The sequence below is a fragment of the Manis pentadactyla genome, chromosome 5 (assembly GCF_030020395.1).
Source record: "Manis pentadactyla isolate mManPen7 chromosome 5, mManPen7.hap1, whole genome shotgun sequence".
Taxonomy (NCBI): domain Eukaryota; kingdom Metazoa; phylum Chordata; class Mammalia; order Pholidota; family Manidae; genus Manis; species Manis pentadactyla.
Window position 1 is genome coordinate 78189407 of NC_080023.1, and position 18249 is coordinate 78207655.

At 34.5% G+C, this 18249-nt stretch overlaps 1 protein-coding gene across 1 annotated transcript in view; it reads left to right on the plus strand.

The window, feature by feature from the left end:
* GRID2 (glutamate ionotropic receptor delta type subunit 2) overlaps positions 1-18249 on the plus strand; it is a 1430685-nt gene that overhangs the window by 980371 nt on the left and 432065 nt on the right. The gene's annotated exons all lie outside the window — the stretch shown is intronic.

Genomic DNA, 18249 nt, shown 5'->3' on the forward strand with positions numbered 1-18249 from the left:
AATACTGAAGATGGTTTTAAATATACATTCCTATATTAAAAAACTAAAGATAAGTGAGAAAAATTGAAGCGAGGAATAAAGTTTAGCATCACTTTTTCTAGCAGCCAAGATAACAAGTTCAGATCAGTTATGTGATTTCCATTATACATAAAAGTGCTTAGGGAAACAATTATTCTTAGCACTGAGAGAAATATGTTTTCTTTTGTCTTCATAAAGAACACACTCTATAAGTCACTGACTCACATTAAAGGTTTAAAATCTCACAAAACTGCCCAATAGTTCATAAATATGGCAATGTCTTTGAGTACCTTAACAATAAATTTTATGTTTAAGTGTCTCAATGTTGCTTTTGGACTGGACTTATACAAAATTTGGTTTCCCAAGACAATTCTGTAGTAGGTGACTACTTGTGAGTGTGTGCATATGATAGGGAGAGGTATTTACTTGTGTAGAGGTGGGGTTAGGGGAGAGGGATCCTCAAGGAAAAAAGACATTATAAATCCAATCCAGTAACAAAGACTTCTGTGGTGTAATTCAAAAAATAGTAACTATGGCATCTAGAGGACATGAAAAATCTTAGTCTTCCCTTATACATATATTTGTATTTACTCTTTACTGACACGTGTCAGCATCAACTATTTTTCATTTTTCTTTTTTGTATTGTTGGCTTTGCTCTTATATTTCTTTAACATTTTAGTGATCAGTCATCTATGGATGCATGTTTATATTCTTTATTCTCTCTCTCTCTCTCTCTCTCTCTCTCTCTCACACACACACAAACATACAGATTTGCATAAATGGGGTCAAATAATACTTATTTTTATTATGGAGAGTTTTTTGTGCTTTTTCCCTCTTCCATCCCATCAACATCCTGCCTCTAATTCTTGCCTTCCCTCTTACAATAGTAAAAGCCTAGTGTTATTAATTGCATATTTTTCTCTATACTCATATAATCATGTACATATAGTACATATACACACATATTCTCATGTATTTTCAAACACACACCTATACACACCTAAAAATGCATACACATATATATACGCACATAAATACACATTTTGTTCAATTTTTATTTTACCCAAAACAGGGCCTTACTATATACATTTTTTCAATATCTTGCTTTTCTCACTCTGAATTACCTAATGCAAATCTCTTTTAGACTCTAATCATCAGGCATAGCTCTAATTCAACCTTTGAAATGACTGTATAATAAAGTCATGGAAGGAATTCATCATAATGTATTCATTCATTCCCCTATTAATAGGCAGTGATTTTGTTTACAATTCCAGGTTACTTCAAAAAATGCTGCAGTAAATATCATTTACCCTTGATATTAGAATAAATTGAAGTAGATTCCCCAAAATGGAATTACTCAGTCAGAGGTATTTTAATTTTAATTTTAGTAAATGTTAATAGATGACATGCCTAAAAGGCTATAACACTTCACATTTCTACTAAAATGTATAATAGTACCTTTTCTTCCTACACCGTCCTGAGAAAATATTATAGGTTTTGGTAAATGTGCCTATCTAATAGGTATAAAGAGAGTCTTTTAATCTAATCTGATTTAATTTAGTCTGATCTAATCTTTTAATCTAATTTTTTCCCCACTCCTGAACAAGAAAAACTTTTCATTCATCTTTGACCATTTCATTGTTCTTTTGTGAATTGTCTATTATTATGCTTTGTCCATTGGTTTATCTTTACCTTTTCTGTTTGAAAGGGTCTTTTGTGTCGACAAAGTTGTTCTTTGTGTGTCATCTGAATTGCAAATAATTTTCGTAGCCCTGTTATGTTTCTATTGACTTTTTAAAAATTTCTATGTAGAAGTGTTCAAAATGTTTATACAGATAAATAATGTCTGTATTTTGTTTTATAACTATGGATTTCCAGTGTTATTTTGACAGAATTTCCCGAGCCCCAGATTATACATATATTCTCCTAAATTTTCCTGAGATACATTTTCTTTTGTACTTAAGACTTTGATTCACCTATAATTTTATTTTATATGTGAGAAAGGAAAACTTCTGTTTAAATTTCCACTCAGATTTTAAGAAATATTAATTCATTTTGCCAAAGATGTATTAAATATGTTATAAATTTGAAAAATAGTAACTATGGCATCTGACTATGAGATGTAAAAGCTACTGACTATGAGACCATGGATTAGAGGCAAGTTGATGATTGTTAAGCAGTAGAGATGATAAAATAAAAATTTAGGTAGAAACAAATAAGTCAAACCATGTTTGCACCTCTTTACCCCAACTGCATCAGTTTATTATGGAGCAGCATAGGGCATGCCCAGCTTGGTATGCATCTTAAAATTTCTTTTATTGTTTTAATCTTAATTTTTGGTGAAGCTATTTTCTATTCTTTTGCATTTAGCCCATAGTTTATTTCTGCTGGTTATACTATTTCAGCTCTGTATATTTGTGTGAAGTTGGAATAATATATCTCATAACTGATGGTTAGTGTATACTTACTTGATAAGATTTTCCCATTAAGCTGTAAGGCCACTGGAGCAAGGATCATGTCACATTTTCTTGTCATTGTTCCCCCATATCACAGTGTAGTGCCACAACATAGAAAATATTCTATAAGTAAGTATTGAATTCATGAATGAATTAAATGCTTGACATTAGAACTGCAAAACAATTTTAATTCCCTTTTGCACAGATATAAGGCTTTCATATTTCCTGCATGCATTTTTCAAATGTTTTTGGCCATAATTGCAATTAGCAAATACATTTCAGGTACAACTGAGAACACATAGATGTACTTATTCCCTAAAATAATATTTACCTCTATTATATGCACTGAATTCTGATGTTATTTATTCTATTTTCATGATTATTTTTCACTTTTTATGCAATTCAAGAATAATTAATTTTATGACCTCCTAAAAAGGGCTAAAATAGTTTGAAAAACACTTCCTTGCACATTATGTTTTTCATATCTGAGAGCAATAATAGTACAATCATACTAGCATTTTTATAAGGCATACTATATGCCATGTACTGTTTAAGTGCTTTATATACATAGACTTACTTAATTCTTACAACAAAGTATAGAATGTGCCTCAAGTAGACTTGGCAGTCTATGGCTGTGTGAGTAGGATATAGAAGCACTGTTTATAGCCAGATCAGTGCCCCCCTGTTTCACAGGGGGGAAATGCTAGTACAGCAGTGACTTAGTGGCTCTGATGTTAATGGAATGATTATTTTACCTCACGAAAATTTTTGACTTGGAGGCACAATAATGTGACTGTATTAAAAGAACAAGTCATGTGCCTGGAGAGGATGGGGGTTTAAGAGCACTCTAAGGGTTTTCACTGAGTGTACTCAGGGGTAAAGCAGCACTGATTTACTTCACATGGATGAATGGTTTGACACCTTGTTGCTCAAAAATTGCTTGTGTCTAAAGTACATTCCACAGCTAAAGGGCCATGCAGATGCCACATCACTGAATAGCATATGGCCATCTCCAGGGCTGTGTACAGGGAGGCACAGAGAGTAAGGTAAAAGCATGCAGAAAAGTGGGGTTTGAGCTAGGTAACTAGAGTCAATGCACCTTACCACTCTCCAGTAGCAAACACTTGGCCTGCCAATATCATTCTCCTGGCTACAATGACTGGGAGGGCAGGGTCTAAGTAGGTTTTGAGGGTGGGAAGTAGGTGATCCAAAGAAACCAAAGTTCTAATGTAACTGATTGTTTCTTAATTATATCTACCTAGTTTTCTGATACCAAGTAATACATAGGGCACTGGAAGTTAAAAGTTGGCCATCCTTTAGTAATCATTTCTATTCTCCCCAGACATGGTTTCAGGCTTGTCTGATGCACTGCAGTGCCCTGGAGAGATCAGTGATGTTTAACTGGAACAAGCAGCAGCTCCAGGCCTTACAAGACATCAGGAACTCTGACATCTGTTATTTCTGTTATCATGATAGGTGCAGTTTTTGATAGTGTCTTCAGAACTACCATATGCTCACATATGTGTAGTACTATAACATGGAAGAAAGTGGGCTATGTGATCATTTTAGAGAAACTCAACCAAGATAAGTAGTCAATAAAACTGTTGTTCCACTATCTTACAGTCATTTTTGTTCATGGTAACATTTTCGAATAGCACTCTGATTATGCTTTTACAATTCTGTATACTCTGAACACAAACAGATATCCCATTTATATTTTACCACAGAAGAATTAAAGAGTGTATAAGTCACTTTTAAATTATTTTATACACATGCAGCTAAAAGGTCGAAAGCACTGGCTTGTTTCATCTTTCTCATTCCCCATTTTATCTTATGTCAAAAAAGCACCATGCCAGTGGATAACAGTACAGCTTTAAAGTCTGGGGGCCCCAGTTACAATTTTAGCTCTGCCGTGTGATAAGTGTGTCAGTTTAGGCAAATTACTTAACATTACACTCTGTATTCTGCAAAATGAGGAAAATTATAGGATTTTATATTGGGTTTTCTTAAGACTAAGCAGTCTTCCCAGTGTCTGGCATACTATAAACAATTAAATACTAATTCTGTTATAATTTCCAAAAAGTAGATTCAAAAGGCAACTTATGCAGCAAGTATGTACTCTTGTGGTAACTAAGATAAACTTATGGTGGACTTTTCAACACTAATAAAAATCATGTGAGTTTTTAGATGATGTACAGATGTTAAGACTGAAAAGCATCTAAAACATTGATGGATATTATTTATTCCTCTAAGTCTTTTCAAAGAATATGCTTCTTTTGTTGGTGTAACATATACATGGTTACTTACCATTCTCTCCTTCATCAAGATGGGTTTGAAAATTTTTATTTTTACTCATCGGATGGTTGGAGCACCATCCAACATGATAGGGCTTCCACAAGATGGTGCTCATAAATTTCTTTGCTTTAGTAATTAACTTTCAATTTTACATGCTTAGAAGAAAATAAGAATGGATATTATGTTTCACAATTTATCTAATTTTTGTTTTTGGTTTGGTTTTTTATTTTTTATTTCTTGCTATAGCATGTATTTCTAGAGCAACAGCTACAGTCAATCTCCCCGTATCTTTGGGACCAAAATGGAAGAGGTGGGGTTCTGACCATCCACACATCACTCCTCCCTGCACCTTGTATCAGGTCCGTGCCCTGTGGACGTGTGTTTGTTCACCAGGCCCTGGCTGAGGAGGTGCTATAGGCTTAGCAGGGTCTTGACCCTGTGGACAACTCAAAAGCTAAGGAAAACAATGAAAGACATGTTAATGGTAGAAGATATGAACTATGAAAAGATCTAAAAAGTAATGGATCACAGAGGTAAACCCTTATTCTGTTCTGCTGAAAAGAGCAGCTATTCTTCTAGGCCCTGTTCTTTCCTACACAGAACTCTCAAGTTAAAACAAAGTTAGGGACAATGGTTGAGCTCAGATAAATTTGTGCTAGCAGCTGAACGAGTTTTGATATCCAGAGAGAAAATGCCAGTCACTCCATCTTGCCACCAAATTTAACTTAGTTAACTTAGTTGCAGGCTCTAAAGACTTAAGTTACATATTTTTACAATAATGGTTTTTAGTTTAAAATATTTTGTCCTCTCTGAGATTCAGAAATGCCTCATTGTTAAGAAAGAGGCCATTACTGAAACAGAAAGTTTCTCTTGCAGGTTCACAAGTGCCTTTCCTGCTTCCTCGCTTTCTCGATATAGGTCCCTGGAGCTACATTGTAAGGCGTAATCTTCTCTCTTAGAACTGTCTAAATCCAGTAAACCCCAGTAAAACAGACGGTCGATGTGATAATTTTTAACAGCCCTGGAGATGGCCATATGCTATTCAGTGATGTGGCATCTGCATGGCCCTTTAGCTGTGGAATGTACTTTAGACACAAGCAATTTTTAAGCAACAAGGTGTCAAACCATTCATCCATGTGAAGTAAATCAGTGCTGCTTTACCCCTGAGTACACTCAGTGAAAACCCTTAGAGTGCTCTTAAACCCCCATCCTCTCCAGGCACATGACTTGTTCTTTTAATACAGTCACATTATTGTGCCTCCAAGTCAAAAATTCTCGTGAGGTAAAATAATCATTCCATTAACATCAGAGCCACTAAGTCACTGCTGTACTAGCATTTCCCCCCTGTGAAACAGGGGGGCACTGATCTGGCTATAAACAGTGCTTCTATATCCTACTCACACAGCCATAGACTGCCAAGTCTACTTGAGGCACATTCTATACAAATAAGTACAAAGAATAAGAGAAGGTTAATTATGTTAATTCTGAGACATCTACATTAGCCCCTGTTTCTTTGTCTTGAATCTCTTATTAAAACCATGTTTTGTATTATTGGTCTAAGCTCTATGTCCTCTCTTTTTTTTATCCTCTTCCATCCCTGAATCTTTAACATCAAGCAGATTAGAGAGAGAGCTAATAAGTAAGAACTACATCTTGATAGACACATTATTGAAAATAATTAGCACACAAAATAATTGTCACTGAAATACTTTGTGGGACAATCAACCCAATAAGCAACATTACAAAAATAAGATAGAAAATGGTTGAACCTGGTAGAGATTTTATGGCTGTCCCATTAAGTGTTCTTTTATTTGTTCACTTTAGTTTATGGATCCACCCAATAATAAGCAGAAGCACATTCATTCATTCATTTACACATTTAGTCTTTATTGAGTATCTGCTATGGTCCAGACACTGTATTAGACCCCAAAAGATATGGCAGTGAACAAATATACTTGACTTAGGAATTTATATTCTAGCAGCAACAGATAGAAACTAAATAAACCCAAAAATATATTGTACATCCATTGGTGATCAGTGCTGAAGAGGAAAATAAAGCAGGGGCAGGGATAGAGTATAAGTGAAGAGAAAGAGATTGTAATTTTGACTAGAATGAGCATGGATGACATTGCGGATAATGTGATATTTGAGCAAATGACTGAGATCAGAGTCGTGGAGCAAGCTGTGTGGACACAGGGCAAGGGTAAATAGAGCAAGGGTCAATAAATTTAAAATCCTGAGGCAGAAGCTTTCCTTGTTTGTTAAAAGAAAAGAAAATAACTAATGTGGTTGGATCTAAGGAAGGGAGAAAAATCATAGCAGGAGTTGAGGTCAAAAGGAAAGGTGACCCATATTTAGCCTGATAAGCCACTGAAAGAACTTTGGCTGTTACTGTGCATCAGGAAGCTTCCATCGGGTTTGGAACAGAAGCATAATGTGATGATCCATGTTTTAGAATAGTTCAGTTTGCCAGTCTTGAGAGTAGATAGTGTGTGTATGTGTGCATACACATGGTAGCAAGGACAGAAGAAAAGGGCTTAATGCAATATTAAAAGTAAAAGATTGTGGTATTTTGGAGCATGGCAGAAGAAAGTGGCCCAATTATTTGGGAAAAATTTTAAAGGTAGAGTCTACTTTGTTAATATTTAGGCAGCGATATGAAAGAAAGGGAGAAGTCGATTTGATTTCCAAGGTTCTGGTCTGAGCAGTAGAAAAGAATGATGCTGTTTACTGAGAAAAGAACACTACAGGAAAAGCACATTTTGTGGAGATGGGAAATTCAGAGTTAGACACATTTTGTAAAATGCTTGTTAAAAACCTGAGGTGGAGATGTAAGTACCTGGGTGTTTAAGACTAGAGTTTAGGAGAGATGTCCAGGCTATAGATTAAAAATAAAGGGATCAGCACATATATGGTATTTAAAATCATTTACTGAGTGCATGAAATAAAAGAGGTCCGAATACTGAGCCCCAGACTTTTTGAAAAGATGCAGCTGGTGAAATAAGAGTGAAACCAAGAGAATGTGGTGTCCTTGAAGCCAATGTATCAGTAACAGTAGGAAATACATATTATAATACTTATTGTGAGAAATTGGCTTACATGTTTGTGGGGGCTGGTTTGGCAAGTCTGAAATCTTCAGGGCATGCTGTCAGGAAGTGCAGTCAGGAGCTGACCATGCAGTCCATAGATGGAATGTTTCTCCCCATTTCTTTCTCCTTCTTTCCCTCATCCTTGTTCTTCTCTTCCCTCTTATTTTTTGTTTTCAGAAAAGCCAGTTGTGATCTTAAGGCCTTTCAACTGAGTGAATCAGGCCCACCCAGATCATCTAGGATAATATTCTTAATTTAATGTTAATTAATTTCAGACTTTAATCACATCTTCACAAAACACCTAGATTAATGTTTGATTGAATAATTGAGACTATATTCTAGCCAAGTTAACACATAAAACTGACCATCACACCAATTAAAGAGTGAAAAGGAGGAACTGATCAATTATGTCAAAAAGTGCAGAGAGCTTGAGTATATTGACTATTGGATTTAGCTTCTAGATCAGAAATGTATTCTTTCAGAATTTCTGGCTTCCAGAATTAAACCCTGATTTCACTAGGCCAAAATAAAGGTGTCACAGGTCATGGTCTCTCTGGATTTCTGAACTTTCTTTCAACTTCTGTTGGGGGCTGGAATTCATTTGCTGTGGTGGCACTGATCCAAGCTCTGCTCCATCCTGATGTTGCTTTCTCCTCTGTGTGTATCAAATCTCCCTTTGCTTCACTCTGATAAGGAAATGTGATTGGATTTAGCTGCCCCACCCTATGCCCCAGATAATCCAGTATTCTCTCTCTACGTCAAGATCCTTAATTTCATCACATTTGCAAAGACACTTTTTCTTTGTAAGGCAACATTTAAGGATTCCACCTGACGTGTTTGGTGACTATCATTCAGCCTACTACAGAGGTAGAGCCTGACTGGAGTGGACCCAGGAAGGTGACCTATTTCAGAATGTTTCTGTAAAGGGGAGCAAAGAAGTGGGTCAATGGCTGAGGAAAGGATGGAAATTGTACCCCCAAGTGATACACAGAGCATTCTTTACACACAAACATGCCCTAAACAAACATATATGATTCCAGTTTTATGTATTTTACTCTCTCATGCCAATTCACGTCTCTTACCAAAGCACCTATGGTAGGTTGGTATCATTATCTATTGTGTTGAAAAAAAACTTGAAAGCATCTAATAGACAAAAGATAACTCTCATGAATCTAAAATAACATTTGAAAATCTTTTTATTTGTTTACTTTCACCTTGTAAGGGGAAATCTTTGTTCTTGAAAATTGCAGTTAATAGATTTTGAAAGTACTGCCTACATTTTACCAGGTTGGCTTACAAATGAGACCTGTTGTCATATCTGAATGTGATTCCCCTATACTGTATTTCAAAATTTTGAATTACTTAACTTTCACATCCTTAACATAGGTATATTGTAGTTGCCAGTTACACAATAAATTCCCATGTACTTGTCTTTTTGTTTTCCAAATCACTTAATCCTTATTCTCTCTCTGACATGTAGTACAAAAAGATATCGGGAGGAAAAGGGGGCTGATATGAAAAGGCTGTCTTATTTTTTTTCATAACTCACAGTAATATCTAGGAAACAATTTATTCTGAGTATCCATTTCCATTATGCTTGGGTGGTCTGTCATATAGCACTCAAGAACAAAACCTGGTATATAAATATTTTTGAATGAATGAGTGAGTAAACAGCAAAATTACAAATAAGATCCTTTATGTAATGTTTATTATGATTCTTTTGCTATTAAAGGCATTTGCAAGCAGCATAGTTTTTAACCGGTGGGAATATATTTAGGAATATATGCTTCTTTAGGTGAGAAAACTTAAAAGAATAATTACTTACACGATTGATATGATATAACAACTTAAAAAACAATATTTCTTTTGAGGAAAGCATGTGATCAAGGTCTTTCCTGACAGTGCTTGGCTGCACAATGTTATACTTAAAAACAGTACAATATAGTGGTGAGGAAAGAATTTAGTCTCAAAAATGAGGCAGACCTGCTCATGTTAAATATCCCTGATTCATGCTTGATCAGATTTGTAACCTTGGGCTAATTATTTTATGTGTCTATTCCTTAGCTTCATCATCTGGAAACTGGAATATCTACCTCATAACGATTTAAAAAAATAATTAGTATAATGCAAAAGAGCCTAATATTATGCCAGATGTAAGGAATTGGCTAATATTTTTATTATAATCAATCATCATCATCATGGACAAGTATTTTTACTCAGATTTGGTAGCACAACTAGCCTTCAACTTTTTATAACATGAATATAATTCTCCTTGACCAATTTTCTGCATAATTTGAAAGCCCCTTAAAATTCCCTTATGAAATCATATAGAGCATAAATAAAAAGTAAATGAATATAATATTATCAGACTCTATTAACTGTATTTTTGCCTTTTTCTAACCTGCTCCATACCTAAGTAATGCATAAATTGCTATTTAAGTCTAGAACTTCCCTCTGAGATCCAGATTCCCATATTTTTTACTACCTTTTTTGGCTTCAGCTCCTAGATAGTTCAAAAGCAGCATGTTTAATAACAAATTTGTGCCCTTCTAGCCCCATCTTTGCCCAAATCTTATCCTCTTTAGTCTTCTCTTTTCTGCAGACACTACCCTTGTCCATCCATTTGGGCAAGCCATGGTCCCAAAAGCTGGCCCTGACATCTCCCTCACCCCCTCTACCATCCTCTCATGCAGATCAATATTCCCTCAAAATAGCCTACTCTCAAGCTTTACTCCAACTTTTCTCAAATCTTGATTCAATCACCACCTCTTGAGGAAACCTCCCCTTAGCGCCTTCCTTCCCCTCGTACCAGTTTGGATCTATCAGGCAGATATACTCTTATTCATTCTGTGTACCTTTTCTTTGCAGCAATTACAATGGTAATTTTTACATTGGTTTTAAAAATTATTTGATTTATCTAAGATCTTTTGAAGAAGCATGGTATCTGTTTTAGCTCATCATCTTATCTTTAGAATCTAGTGTTTTCCAAAATCTAGTGTCCAATTGGAACTGAAATTAGTGAGTAGTGATAACAGATTAATGGGAATCGTGAAGAATTTTACTTTTTAAAGAAATAGGGCAGAATAAAAGAAAGTTTGTCAGAATGAGTAAAAGGTGACAGATATGCAAACTGTATTATGCTTCAGTTTTTTTTGTTGTTAGTTTCAAGCACATCTTTCATACATTATACATTTGTGCATGGATCCTGATGTAAAATGTATTTCCTACTGTAGGTTTTAGCCAGAAATTGTAAAGCTACAGATGTAGGGACATAACTGACACCTATAGACGTTTAATAAATATTTGTTAAATCAATCAATGCCTTTTTTCATTTTCTATTATTTAATTTGGTCATTTTAGGCTGCAGACTTGTTAGTAGAGTTTGCAAATAAGGTGATATGTATCTGTACATATTTTTAATGGTAATTCACAAGTTTCTATACTAAGAATTTCTAACTAAATTTAATGCTAGTACAGTCAATGAATAAAAATATGGTTATTGAGTAGATAAATGGTTCAACTTTGTCATTAGTAATTTTTATGTTGTTTTATTTTCAGTTTTATTCAATTGTCACTGTTGCCTTAATCAGTATTAATGTATTCATTATTAGTAGTCAGAGTGGTTTTTCTTTTTGAACAATACTGGCAACTTTATGCACTCATTTATTCCACAAACATTAACTAGGTGCCTACTTTATGCCAGGCATTCTGCCAGGACCTGGCTACTCTAAAATGAATATGATAACTTCAAGTAGCCCTGACTTCTGAAAACTAATCCATTCCATAAATATCCGTTGAGAACATAGTATGTCCCAGGAACTATATTCAGACCTGAATAATTCAGTGATGAAAAATATAAATAGTCTTTGTGTCTCTGACCCGGAGACAAGGATTTAAGTTCAGATAATTTATTTGAAAGATGATCCCAGAAAACACCTACAGGAGTGGGGAAGTAAGATAGGGAAAGAAAGGCACCCGGTAAGGAATTTGTTTTCAAGCAAGTACTACTCTAAGTAACTGGAACTTAATCCTGCTGGGAACTCTGGGAACAAGCACAGAAATTACCTGTTATTCCACCTGATAACTGTCAATCTCCTACAGGCTGTTCCCACGGGCTTTAGTTCTCAGGCATTTGTGGCCTTCCTTGCAGGCATTTAAGGTCAGGATACAGAGCTCCAGATGTTCTCGGTATCTGCATCTCCATACATTAGAAAGGTAAGGCTAGGGTGGGTACAGGTAGGGCATCAGCCTCAGAAGTCTTACAGTGTAATGAGCATCTTAGGGTTCATTGTACCAATTCAATTTAAATGAGTGTGGGGGTACTTTCTGCTATTGTTTGAAACTAAAAAAAGATCATTGTCTTAGTTGCCTGGTGATCTCCTTTCAGGCGTCTTTCTCTTATATGGGAATTACATGTCCACTTCCTTAGCCTTCTGTAATCTCTGTTCTTATGTTATTGAATTACTTTCAAGTTATTTAGTTATTACCATTACTCTGGCTCACACCTTCTCTAAGAGGTCCAGATATTTAAGACACAGGAAAACAAATATGAATATGAACATGTGTAACTAATGTTTTTTGAATTTCTTATAATGTGCCAGTAACCATTAACAGATTTACATAAATAACCTTACTAAATGCGAACACTTGGAGGTCCTTACAGTCATTATCCTCATTTTACAGATAAAGAAACTGAGGGTGAAAGATGGAGAAAATTGCCCAAAATTTCAGATAAATAATGAGGTCAAAACAAAAACTCAGGTCTGTCTGATTTCAAAGTGCATGCTTTTTATCAGTATCAGGATCCTATTTTTAACCTCATACACAATCAAGAATGACATGCTAGAAAATTCCACATGGAATCAACCCTTCCCACAAGAAGGGATACCTATCTACTATAAATAAATTAATTTTGAAGCTAGCAAAGAAATTTTAGGCAGGTTAGGATTTAGGCAGAATGTATTATAAATTGATTAAGAATATGGGCAGTGAAATTAGGACCATCTTATAGGGGTAGAAATCTCTGGTCCACCACTCAATGCTCTTTGGTGTGGATATATTAGTTAACACTTCTGTATCTCTTTTGCTTTATGTCTACATAAGATTCATAATGCCATCAAACTCAGAATTGCTGCAGGGATTAAATAAGATCAAAATGCAAAATGCGTAGAACAGTGCCTTCTCCACAGTAAGCCTTAAATTAATGTTAACCTGAATAATCACAATATGACAAGAAAATATTCAGAAGAAATTAGCCATTTTGCATGCAAAATATTATGTAGTGTTACTTTCAATATTAATAAAAAAATTTTAATAGCCTTATTACTACAATAAAGAGCTTAAAGTCTTATAACACCCTGGTGTTATAAGCACTGGATAAATATTTGTAGAATGAATGAATAAAATGTTAGTTGTTTTCCTTGAAGAGATATGTATGCTTTGTTAATTTTTGAGAAAATGCCTAGTAAATATGCAAGTCTGAATAACCCTGTGGTTGTGAGTAGACCTTTCAAGAAAAAAAAATGGTGTTCTATGTAGCAGAATGACTTTATGCATACACAGAACATGAAAAGATATTTATTCAAGGGTCAAGTTATAATAAAATGTATAATGTTCAATGTTTTATCAAAGACATTCTCAGACTTTTTTTTTCTTTTATACTGGGAAGAGTTTTGTAGTAAAGAATGCAACATCCACCAGTAGAGTTGGTGCCCAAATCTGATCTGTACAAAATTGTGGTATTTTTTACCCACCATTGCTTTTGCTTCTTCAGTGCAATGTCAACATAGAAAAGAAGACAAACATATCCTTGTACTATTATGAGAATATTTTGGGCCTTGAAGAACTCTTAAAAAGCTCTTGGGAACACATTAAGAACTCCTGGCCCATAATTCCAAAATTTCCTAAACATAAATATGAAGTATTACTACTTAGGAAGAAATACGTTATCTTTTTTTAAAAAGTGTTAAATGTTTAACCCTAAACTGTCCATTCCAAATATCCCCGTTTGGATGAACCACTTATTAATTTATCTCAACTAAACAAATTTTTATATTTTTAATTTGAAATTATTTTGGGAGTGACAAGCTCATGCATTGTTGGACTTGCTGAAGTAAAGAGTTGAGTAATTCTCTCCTTTGTTCCACTTCCATGTCTAACCTGAGATTTGTTAAAAGTCAATACAAAGAACAGTATATTACAAATAATGAAATAGGTTGAAAGTATGGTGATACTCTATACATACTGAATGTCTTTTGTAATCATTGCTTCCCTTAAGAAAATAGTACGTTAGTAAGGATAACACAGAAAACAAAAGAGAAATAGTGGTCATCTTACTGTTCAATCAGTTTTAAAATAGGAACTGTTTAATTTAAAGATTCCATTTTGTGGTTTATCAAAATACCACACCAGCTACTTTTTAATCTTAGTTACATAATCCAACATATTAAGTGCATTTTATATCACCACAACTACTTTATAGATTTACTATATCTCATATTATTTTGCTATTCATTTTTGAATTAAGAGTGGTTATAACCACGCCTCTTAGTTTTGTTTTGTTGTTATTATTGTTGTTGTGAAATGTTTTCCACTAGAAGGCAGGTTCATTTAGATCATCAATTGTCAATCTGAAAACAAAGGATTGGAAAATAAAAAGAAAATTCATAAATCCAACAAATATTGAGAGCCACCTACATGAGAGCTTTGTTAGGAGCTATGGAGTGTACAAAGATGTTGCCAAGTAACCTAGAATCTTGGAAATATAATTCAAAGTCAGATAAATGACAGGGGCCATGAACATACTGATTAAAGAATTTAGAGTTCAGATGAGGGACGTATTACTTGCAATTGGGAAAAAAATGTTTTTACCCTGAAATAATAAATTTGTTTTTATGTCTTTAGTTTACCATGGTGCTTTAACTACTTGATTTTTTCAAGTCTCACATCTTGCATTATTAAACATTTTGTACATGCTGTTCAAAGTATTATAGCATAGTGCAGGCTTCCCAATACATGCTAAAACAGGACTTAAGCAGTTGAAACCATTGTAATGCTGTCTTCTCTGTAGGAGATAAATATAGCCAGTCAAGTAAGTAAAGCCTGAATTTTATAGCATGTACTTGGAAGAAATTGGGGCTAAGAGCCCCTCTGGCCTTGTGGGTACAGTGCCCAGGGGCCTCAAAAGATCCTGTGTTCCCATTCTGTTCCATCACTGACTTTCAAAGTAACTCTAACAGAGCAGTGCAAATACTTTGTACTTTTTTTCCATTTACAATGTTTAATATTTTACACACACAAGCTCAAAAAATTTAGAATTTCTGGTAAACTTTATTTTCAAGTAATTTGACTATTTGTGAATTTCATCTTCTGTATGTTTATGAATGTAGGTTTAAAAATTAATACTTACAGTTAATTTAACACTTTCAGTTAAAGCAGCTTAATAAACCGCTTTATTGAACTTATAGTTATTTCCAAATAAAACCAACAATACATCCAAGTACACAGTATTTTAAGGAGAAACTAATTTAATAATTACTATTATTGGTGCTCTGTCTGGGCTTTCTGAACAGGAAGCTGGTAGAACTTGATTAGAGGATGATTAAATAGCAAACATACCCTAGAAGCTAGAGTTTGTGGATTGCTCCAGAGAACTTTACAAACTTATCTTCCCCAGAGCCATGTGTTTACACTGCAGTATGGTGAAGATAGAGAACCTTTCCTTGCCTGAGGGAAGATTTCTTTGCCTGCCAGAGTTAGGGTCTCTCTGTCTCAGGTAAGATGGGCCAGTGTGCCAGCTGCTCCTATTGGTTCTGAGTCTCATAATTCTGTGGCTCCACACCGCTGCGTGCACAGGGAAACATCAGACTCTCTTCACTTTACTTGGGGGGTACCCAGTGCTACATGCTTTACAAACAATAAACAGTCTGTTCTCTGATCCACAGACTTGTGTTTCCTGTCAGAATATCTGTCTGTTTACATCTGCCTAATGTGTCTGTCTGTCCGTCCATCCACCCATCTAACTAAATGTATCAACTATCACATTACTGGTTTAGATTGTTCAGAAGTCTTGTGACTTTATTTTCTTCCTTCTTAGTTTCATAAGACATGACTTAAGTAAGCCATGCCAATTGAAATAGTATTGTTTTCAGAAAGTAATTTTTGCTTTATAAGTTTTACTAATTTTATTTGAAGATTTTAAAAATAATCCTTTAAGTCTTTAAGTTAAGCACATTAATTCATTGACTTACGTTCTTCATCCCTCAATGTTTATATTGTATTCATACTCAGTGATCTCAAAATGCTTATTAAATATTACAGAACTCTTTAAAGTATGCTTTAAAGGAAATTTTTTTTAAATATTGGTATTTATATTGATCTACTTAAAACATGTGGGTACTTATATCATTTTTACAAAATCAAAATTTTAGATGTTTAGTTTATTAATAAAAATAAAAATTTGGAAATATTTTCTGAATGAAAACAGTGCCTTGAAAAGAATATTTTAAAATACACCTGTAAGAAAGAAAACTGTTACTTGTTTTTCATTAAGTAGGAATTTAATATATCAGAAAATTGCAGAAAAATAATAATGCATGGAGAGAGTTAAAACCTGATCAAGCAGACAAGACACCACCAAACATATAGGATCTTTTCTAGAAGTACTTTTCCCTCAGGAAAAGTATAGCTTCTCCTTGGGAAAATTGAGATTTGGTCACACTTCAGAGCCTTTGATAAGTGCTTTGATGTTCAATAAGGAAGAACAAAAGGACATTGCTTTTACAAAAAGAATAAAGAAAATAATACCAGTTTCAGCAGAAGGGCATTGTTTTATGTGCTTTACCATACACAACCCAGAATAAAGAGGCCCTTTCACTAAACTAGAGTAAACATATATTTTTTGAAAAAAAGTAGGAGACAGATATGAAAATAATAATTAAACTAAAACACTGCAGCATACTAATTGTTTCATATATCGCAGATAGTCAATTTTTCAAGTTGAATAGAAGAAACACAGAAATAACCTAAATAGAAGGTGTAATTTATAGCCAAATGTTTGTCCTTCTAGTAGAAATGCATCACTGTATCACTCTGCTGAACAAAGAGAATACAGTTTAGTGTGTATGTAAACAAGGATTTTGCAAAAGTGGATGTTTTGCTAGTTTACAGCAATGACTTCCAAGAAAGTGTTAACTGCACAGTTCTCGTAGGCTTTTCTCAAATGTAGTATTTGACAGCTTTGATGAAATGCCCGTATCCATAGTATGACAGACAATTGTGGCTGCAAAAAAAATTTTTAGTAAAGTTATTTAAGGGCTTTAACACTTCTGTTAGGTTTGGGCAGTAATAGAGTTCTAATAGTTCCCCCCAAAATGACACCTATATTGGCATAAGGAAGGAAGTCTTGGAACAAAGCCTGTAGAAATGACAACTGTTAACAAAAGCACCTTTCTCCCCAAAGGTGACTGCCAAACAAGACATGAATGTGGCTGCATAGTTTATGGACAGGGAAATAACTGGTAACGTGTGATAGTGAGCTTAAAAATTTTAAGGATTTCAAAGGGAGTCAACATCAGGAATTTCTGGGTGAAACTTTTTAGTATGCTAATGTGAATGGACTAAAGGAAAATGAGCTGAATTCAGAAGAAAGGGGATAGCAACCTCTGGGTGAGGGGTCAGGTTTGGCTGATGGTTCTCAGATTAGAGGGGAGCTTTTTATGAGGCTCTTGCAATGCTGAGACAAGATTTAAAGAAAGTGCTAAACCTAGTGGGAATGTGAGAAAAATTTCCTAGGAATAATCCAATTATTTGGATAGAGAAAATACTGGATAGAAAAATATGTAAGGAGAATAATGCAAAAATTGTTGGAATTCAGAATGTAAATTAAAAGGAAATCTGAGTGTGAGGGCCAAGTAAGGAATGGTTAAACCATGGTGGGGGAACAGGATCTGCCAGCAAAATTTATTTAATACTGTTCATGGTGAATCAGACCTTAATTGCCTCTTGCCTGTATTATTTTAATTCCTTCCCATGGAATTCTCTGCCTTTGATATAATATACTTTAATCCATCCACAAAGAGTCAGGAGTCTAAATCAGAAGTTAATAATCTATTCATGATTAAGGCTCACATGATCCAAGGGCCAAATCCTCAAGCTCCCAATTCTGTAGTTGATCCTTCTTTTATAGAACTTGCTTGGATTTCTATTTCCACAATTAATATAAGTCACATAAGTTTTTTACTTGCTTGTATATACGTCACTAGCATGTGGTTGGAAACATCAAAGTTAGGGTTTTTCTTACTGACATTTTATTCTTAGTTCACTCAACTAAAAACCACAACAGAAAAAAAAAAATTGTTCTCTCTCTGAAACAGAGATCGCCCAAGCTAAGC